Genomic DNA, 6,044 nt, shown 5'->3' on the forward strand with positions numbered 1-6,044 from the left:
GAGAAAAAAAGAAAAAGGAAAGGAAAGGAAAGGAAAGGAAAGGGAAAAGAAAAGAAAGGAAATACTAATAGACAAAACACACACACAAGAAAAAAGGGAGAAAAAATGAAGTGTACTGGTCCTTCAAGTCTCTTATGAGAAACCAGAAGCTGCTGCTATCGAGGCCAATACCTAGTAGGCCAGGATCCCTGCTGGTCCCTCAGAAGCCACCAGACGCAAAAATATAAAACAGAGGAAGGAAGGAAGGAAGGAAGGAAGGAAGGGAGGAAGGAAGGAAGGAAGGAAGGAAGGAAGGAAGGAAGGAAGGAAGGAAGGAAGGAGAGAAAGAGAGAGAGGGGGAGGGAGGGAGGGAAGGAGGGAGGGAGAAAAAGAGAGAGAGGAAGGAAGGAAGGAAGGAAGGAAGGAAGGAAGGAAGGAAGGAAGGAAGGAAGGAAGGAGGGAAGGAGGGAAGGAAGGAAGGAAGGAGGGAAGGAGGGAAGGGAAGGAAGGAAGGAAGGAAGGAGGGAAGGGAAGGAAGGAAGGAAGGAAGGAAGGAGGGAAGGGAAGGAAGGAAGGAAGGAGAGAAAGAGAGGGAGGGAGGGAGGGAGGGAAGGAGGGAGGGAGGGAGAAAAGAGAGAGAGGAAGGAAGGAAGGAAGGAAGGAAGGAAGGAGAGAAAGAGAGAGAGAGGGAGGGAGGGAGGGAAGGAGAGAGGGAGGGAGGAAAAGAGAGAGGAAGGAAGGAAGGAAGGAAGGTAGGAAGGAAGGAAGGAAGGAAGGAAGGAAGGAAGGGAGGGAGGAAGGAGGGAAGGAGGGAAGGAGGGAAGGAGGGAAGGAGGGAAAGAGGGAAGGAGGGAAGGAGGGAAGGAAGGAAGGAGCTCTGACTCTTTATGCCCCTGCAGATGCTGGTGTGAGGCCAGAAGACGCTGCTTCTGGAGAAACCGAGAGTGGCTTCTGTACGGGGCCCCCAGGGATCCACCAGACTAAACAGCACGGGAAAGGAGGGAAGAACGCCAAGCCAGGAGAAAGGTCGTTTTAAGTCCTGGTAGATGCTGGGATGAGGCCAGAAGCCGCGGCTGCAGTGAGGGCTGAAACCAGGCTCCTGTGCCCTCAGGGGTCTGCCAGAGTGGGGCGGGGGCTGCCCAGAGGGTCGAAATTGAGGCCAGCTTCTGTGCTTGACCTTCACAGATCCCCCAGATTGACCTTGACCTTCAACCCGACTTGTAGAGTAAGAGGTTTCCTTAGCCAGCCCCAGCCCCAGCCGACCGCCCCTAGAATCCAGGCCGCGTTGCTGCCGCTGCAGCCATTTTTGCAGCCACTGCCGCAGGGCTGCGCAACGGGGGCTGCTCCCTGGCTCCTGCTCTCACTTGTAAAAACTGAAAGCCTCGGCAGCCTCTCGCTTCCCCTGGCCCTCCCAGAGTTGTTCTAAATGTCCATTCCGGTTCCAGGGTTACTACCTAGTTAATTCCTATCTCTTTGTCCAGTTCTTTCCTTTTTCAAGTGAGGGGTGATTTTTAAGGCTTCCTGCGCTGCCATTTTGTAGGCAGAGCAACATTGCACTTGGGAAATGCTTTTTAATGGTTTGGCTCTTTTGTTAAAATAAATAGTACTGACAGTAAAAAGCAACAGTCCTCCGCCCCCACTCTTCACTTTCACTCCATGCCCCAGACTCAACCAGTTTTGATAGCTTCAAGTGTTTAGTCTAAATAGCACGACCCTTCACCGTCTAGCTCCAGATTCTTCAACTTTAGACATTGGCTCTTGACCAAGGCTCCCCTCCTGCCAACAGGATAACTGTACTTTCTGTTTTAGAAGTCATGAAGCTCAATGGTTCTCTGCCCTAAAGCTAAACTGCCGACATTTGAAGCTCAATGCTAATACATTCCTGTGAATAAGTTATTTCTTTTCTTTGTGCCTCTGTTTTCCCATCTGTGAAATGAAACAACAGTAGTACCTGCCTCACAGTGTTGTTGAGAAGGCTGAATATGTTAAGACATGGCAATGATTTGAAGAGCTTCTTGTGTGTAGGAAGCAATCAACACAGCTTAGGTACTATCATGCTTTCTTTGCTTATCTGTGACATTATAAGGAGCACTTGACCATCTTTATTTCTTCATCCAACTATGGGCAGTATCACTTGGCTTGCTACTCACTAAGATAATAGTAATAGTTAATGTAGACAGTGCCTGCTATACGCCAGTCACGAAGAACTGTACATACACATTAATTTCATTGGCAACTCCTTCCTTTCAGTTGCTCAGGTCCCGAACCTAAACGTCATCTTTGTCTTCTCTTTTTAACACACCTCATCCTCTCCATCAGGAACCGTCAGCTCTGTCCTCACAGCGAACCTTGAATCCAACCGCTTCCCCCCGCACCCATGAGTGCCAACCTGGTCCAAGCCATTATCACCTGGCACCTGTCACAACAACCCAGTTAACACCAATGTCCTTGTCATGGCCAACAAGGCGCTCACCCTCCAGCCCTGGAAGCCTCTGGCATCATCACCTCCCCCTCTCCTGCTTGCTCACTCCATGCCAGCTGCACAGGCCTCCCTGCTCTTCCTGCATAATAGACACATGCCCACCTGTCAGAGGCTTTGTCCATACTGTTCCCTGTACTGGAATGCTGTTCCTGCCTATAAGAGTGTAGCTCACTTCCTTGCCCCCTTAGAACTCTGCTCAAATATCAGCTAATCAGGCAGACTCTCTGGGATCCCTCTACCTAATAGCAGACCCCACCCAGTCGGTCTCCAACTCATTACTCTGTTTACTTTTCCTTTAAAGCCCTTAACCCTATCCAATGGTACATTAAGGATTTTTTTAAAAGTCTTTGTTGTCTGTCCTACTGCACTAGGATGAAAGCTGCATAGGGGCGAGGACAGTGTCTGGTTTGCTTGTTGGGAGTCCCCAGTGCCTTGAAGGGTGCTGACACGTGACAGAACCCCCATAGACGTGGTTGAGCAGATGAAGGAATCGAGCCACCTGGCTCCATCCCGTCCCCACAAGGGAGTCTGGCCATGCCACCCAGCCATGCCCCGATCAGGTGGGCTCTCACCTGATGAATGATACGCAGGGTTTTGTGAAAAGAGCTCAGGCTGTCTGAGCATCTTTCCTCTGGGAGCCTCACATCAGAGCAACACGGGGCATTAGAAGTTTTCAATGAAAAGCTCCTATTTCCACAGAGATGCAACCAGAAAAATCCACAATGTGGGAAATAACTTGGTTTCCTCAAAAGATACATTTCAAGGAAAAAGGGGGTTGATGTTACAGACTAGCTCTGCTCATATGGCAGCCACTAGCCCTCGGTGGGTACCGAGTCCTTGAACTGCGGCCAGTGCAAACTGAGCAGAGCCGTAGGTATAAAATACAGACCTGATTTTGAAGGCTTAATATGAAAAAATAACAGACCATCTCAATAATTTTTATACTGATTACATGTTAAAATAATATTTTGGATATATGAGACTATATAAAATACCCTATAAAATTCATTTAACCTGCTTCATTTAATTTATTTAATTTGGCTCCTAGAAAACTTAAAATCATCTATGGGGCATGCACTGCATTTTTACTGAACGGCACTCTTACAGACTAAAATAGATTTAAGAGACATACCACTCCAAGGGAATGTGTGACTCTTGTGTGAATCCTAATTCAAAGAAACTGACTGAAACAAAATTACAAGACAATTGGGAAAATGTGAAAGCTGACTAATACTTGATGAGATTAAAGGAGTTATTGTTAATTTTTTAAGATGTGATAGCAGTGGAATAATTGTTACAAAAGAGTCCTTATCCTTTAGAGATGCTTACTGAAATATTTCCTGATGAAATGATTTAATAGTCAATATTTACTTGAAAGTAATCCAGTGAGGGGGGGCGGAAACGACGAGTAGTTGTAGATGAAACAGCATTGGCCGTGGGTGAGTTGAAGCTGGATGATGGGTACATGCATTCATTCATTACATCATTCTCTTTACTTTTGTGTATGTTTCAAATTTTACAAAATACAAAGTAAAAATCAATTTTTAAAATATTGAACCCATCAGACAAAATGTTTTTGCCAATGAGAACATTGTAAGTAAAGGAGTGTAAGTGGAACCTTCCTTAAAAGAAACCTAGTGTGTTGGAGTTAAAACCTAGAGTACAGGTTATTAGGAGATAAGAGAAGGGCTGTGACGGGGTACTGATGCATAATGTATGTAGAAGTCTTCATTAACTTGACTGTAAAAGTGTGGAAATGTATAGAGTTGATGGTAACACATTTTGGTGAGTAGCAGCAGTTTATAAATGGGATTGTGGCTGAAAAGCATGGTCTAGGGATGTAAATGTCAATTTTAAGAAAGCTAGAGAATGATCTAAGGACTGGATAACATAGTGAACCCAGAGGTGAAGGAGAATTGTGGTTGATGGTAAGAAATGCAAGAATGCCCTTCTGTGAACTAGAACGTGTGTACGTCCCTATTGCAGGGTGGTAAGACTGTGAAGAAGCATGGGGAAATGTAACTAATGTGGCCTACAGGCTACAGCGAACAGCAACACTGCAATATTCTTACATCAATGCCAAAGCTGTGCTGTGTTAATAATAGGGAGCTATGGGAAAAGATGCAAGAGTGTGCTATGGACCACCGTTAGTGGTAATAGTCTGAAGATATGATCCTATAATCTGTATCAAATGTTCCACAATGGTGTGGTATGTTGGTGAAGGGGTGCTGTATGGGAATTCTACACTTGCACAATTGTTTTAAGTTCCCAACTTCTGTAATAAAAATAAATTTTAAAAAACAACAACAAAGAAACCTAGTATGTGCCCTTTGTCCCCTTCAGCGTCATCTTTCCTTTCATCCCTGCTGGGCCATGGGAGTAATGGTGGAGCTGGAACTGCCATCCTGGACCAGGAAGTGGCCCTGGGAATGGAGGCCACTCACAGCACAGGAACAGGTTTTGGTAGAGCACAGCCCCCAGGCCCAGCCCCAGCCTGTTACATGAGACAAAAATAAATTTATATTGTGCATAAATTTCTGTTATTCGGAGCCTGGATCATTCCCAGCAGAATGTAATCCCACCAATACTTTAATTTTAACTTGCATCTCATAAATCATAAGAGATGCCAAGTACAAGGCACAAAATGATACAGGAAGGCACGCTGCATCCGCAGACCCAAGGGTGTCATCATCCCCTTTTCTATACATGAAGGCGAGAAGGTAGCCGATGCCATCATTCCAGCTTGTCCCCGCTGGTTTCACTAATTTCTTCCTTTTTTTTTATCATCATTTTAAATATCATGATCCTTGATGCAGCAAAACAACATGAAGAGGAGACTGCACTCAGGCTATACCGCTAGGTATGGGAAGAGATGGGCAGGTTCAGGTGGACAGGGCAGCAGCCCTCGCCTCCCCTACTGGCCTCTGTCCTTCCAGGTGCTGTCCACGTGATACATCCAATAAGCTGCCTTCCCTGGTCCCCTGAGAAGACACTGGGGCATACTTGCTTTATCAGACATTCTCTGTCATGGTGTAAACATTTACAAACACGTAGAGCGGTCGTTTTCTTGCCCCGTATTCCTCCTTAAATACCTACTATGAGCCAAGAACTCTGCAGCTAGCTCTGTAGGTGACAAAGGGAGAAAACCATGGCCCCACCTGCTTGAAGGTCCTTCTCTCACACACTCCCACCCTTAACCCCAAAGAAGGGGGAAACCTGAGCAAACACGTGTCCCCATGACCCTGATCTCCTTCCTCCTGCCCAGCCACAGGTCTGGGCAGCTCAGCCCGAGGACTTAAGCATAGAGGCCAGGTAGACAGGACACTGCCCTGGCGCCAGGTGAGCCCAGATCCCAGGCAGGTGGAGTGCAGGGAGAGCAGGCCTCTGCCTAAACAGACAGAAGCAGGACAGCCTCTGCTGGGAATCAGGGCTGTGAGCCTTGTGGAGAGGGAGAGAAAGATTCATCTCGAAAGCACAGCCTTGATTCCTTCCTTCCTCGGGAATATCTATGAGAAGTCGCTTGTGTGGTTTTTATTCCTTCATGTTCTTTGAGGGGCTCTGTTTTGGAGGAGGAAATGCCCAT

The sequence above is a fragment of the Dasypus novemcinctus genome, chromosome 24 (genome assembly GCF_030445035.2).
Source record: "Dasypus novemcinctus isolate mDasNov1 chromosome 24, mDasNov1.1.hap2, whole genome shotgun sequence".
Lineage (NCBI taxonomy): Eukaryota > Metazoa > Chordata > Mammalia > Cingulata > Dasypodidae > Dasypus > Dasypus novemcinctus.